The sequence below is a fragment of the Eupeodes corollae genome, chromosome 2 (assembly GCF_945859685.1).
Source record: "Eupeodes corollae chromosome 2, idEupCoro1.1, whole genome shotgun sequence".
Taxonomy (NCBI): Eukaryota; Metazoa; Arthropoda; class Insecta; order Diptera; family Syrphidae; genus Eupeodes; species Eupeodes corollae.
This window is the reverse complement of record NC_079148.1, coordinates 97,887,582-97,889,856: the sequence shown is the minus strand read 5'-3', so window position 1 is coordinate 97,889,856 and position 2,275 is coordinate 97,887,582. Positions and strand designations below refer to the sequence as shown.

Below are 2,275 nucleotides of genomic sequence, written 5' to 3'. Positions count from 1 at the left end.
TTTCATTCCTCGAAAGAGCAAATATTTTGTTTGTTGACATTTTTTTACAGCTGTTGAGCTGTCAGACAAAGCTAATTTTCAGATAATTGTTTCCATTACATTACGTTCTTTTCCTTACGATTGTCAAACGAAACGTGAGGTCGAAGCTAAATTGTGATAGCATGCATTGAATTCCTATGGCTGAACTCGTAAACGTCAGGTGAGTCAACGCGTTGACTCTCTGACATCCTAAAAATATCTAAACTTTCTGTGTCAATGCACCGTCAACGTTCACAGCGTCAATGCTTAAGACGTTGACTATCACACTATTAGACAAAATGATATTTATTTAGACCAACGTTATTTTTATTTTTTATATGGAATGGTGTGAAAAAATGTTAACATTGGTACAATGTAATTTTGAATTTGTGGTATATAATTTCTTTATTAAAATATAACTCTTATTTAAAGACTACAAATCTAATTCGACTGGCTTGGGCGCGTCCGTTGAATAGAATAGCCGTTAGAATACAAATTTTTATGAGAGCGAGCCAAACAACCTTTTGTCTCGCTTCTATGTCTCAGGTTTCAGAGTTTCGCGCTCAGCGTGCGACATCTAGCTACGAAACTCTGAAACCTAAACATAAGGGGAATTACACATTATTAATGATAGTTGCCTTAATTTTATACTACAACTCGGCCAATCTGACAATTTGATCGCCCACGATTAAATTAAACAAACAAGTCTTAAGTTATAATCATGAGATGGTAGGTGTCGCCCTTAATCAACCGAACCTTCAGAGTCTCGATTCTTCCAAAGTCGAATATTTCGAGACTCGACAATGCCATCATATGGCAGCTGTGTGATTTGACAACCTTCGATATCGCGTATTACGTATCTATCATTAGGTAGAATTTTGTAAACAACGTATGGGCCTCTGAACTTTGGAACCAATTTCTTATTTACACCGGTTGTTGTATCTACATTTTTTATTACTACATAATCACCCTCATCGTATATACGTGCCGGGTTATTATGCTCATTAAAATATTTAATATTATATTCCTGAATCTTAGTGATTGCTTCTGAAGCCTTTTCTCTTGACAATTCAAGATTTCTTTCCAGTTGACTTAATTGTTTATCATCAAGAAATTCTGTTAATTTGTCGATTACTACTCCCCTTTGGTTAATACCAAATAACAATTGACTTGGTGTATTTTGAATAGCGCGATGTATAGTGTTATTTAGTCCGAATTCTATTTGTGTTAAAGTAACAACCCAATCTGAGTGCTCGATTGGTTCCGAAAGCTTAGCAAGCATGCCAGTTAATACCCTATTGACTCGCTCTACTTGACCATTGGCCTGTGGCGAATGAACTGCCACCTTAACATGATCTATATTCTGGTCTATAACAAATGAACTAAACTCTAGTGATGTAAAGCAGGTTCCCCTATCAGTAATTACTCTTGATGGCCTACTGTAATACTCAAAATATTTTCTTAGTGCTGCACATACTTCTTTTGAGCTTGTAGATACAACTGGGTATAATTTAGTGAACTTTGTAAATGCATCTATTACCACTAATATATGTTTTCTCTTTGACTTTATTGAAGGGAGAGGACCAAGATGATCCAAGTGTATTGTATGGAATGGAATGGGCTCCTTAGGAATATTGAACAAATTGCGTATATTAGATCGAACTGGTGCTGAGTGCATTATGCAACGGATACAATTTTTAATGTATTTTTCAACTTTTTCCTGAACATTCGGAAACCAATAGTGACGGCCAATTTGATCAGAGCTTTTTGTTACACCTAAATGCCCAATTTTCTCATGGATCATTCTTATAACATTAGTTTCCATTTCAGATGGGACATAGAATCGAAGTTTACCATTTTTATTTTTTTTGAAGACAATACCATCCTGAACTAAAAACGAATTATTATCTTTTAAATATAGTTTGTTTTTCATTTCCAAAATCTTTACATCTCGATTTTGGGCTGCTCTGAGTTGGAAATCAACATCCTCAGAGTCAATAACGGATATAACATTACATCTGCTTAAGGCATCAACATGATTCATATTGGCACCACTACGATGTTTGACCTTATAATCATAATCCTCCAGCTCTAAGGCCCATCGAGCAATTCTATGATTAACATTCTTTTTGTTCAGTGTCATTGTTAAAGAACTGCAATCAGTTACGATTGTAAAAGGAATACCTTGCAAATAAACACGGAACCGACGTAAAGCTGAAATTATGGCTAAAGTTTCCAATTCAAAACTATGGTATTT

General features: G+C 35.1%; 1 long non-coding RNA gene across 1 annotated transcript; it reads left to right on the top strand.

Moving 5' to 3' along the window:
* The first annotated feature begins 407 nt into the window (after nucleotides 1–407).
* LOC129946358 (uncharacterized) lies at nucleotides 408–1,934 on the top strand. The gene is made up of 2 exons (XR_008781569.1): nucleotides 408–1,522; nucleotides 1,594–1,934. It is a non-coding gene; the product is annotated as an uncharacterized LOC129946358 (long non-coding RNA).
* Nucleotides 1,935–2,275: the final 341 nt, after the last annotated feature.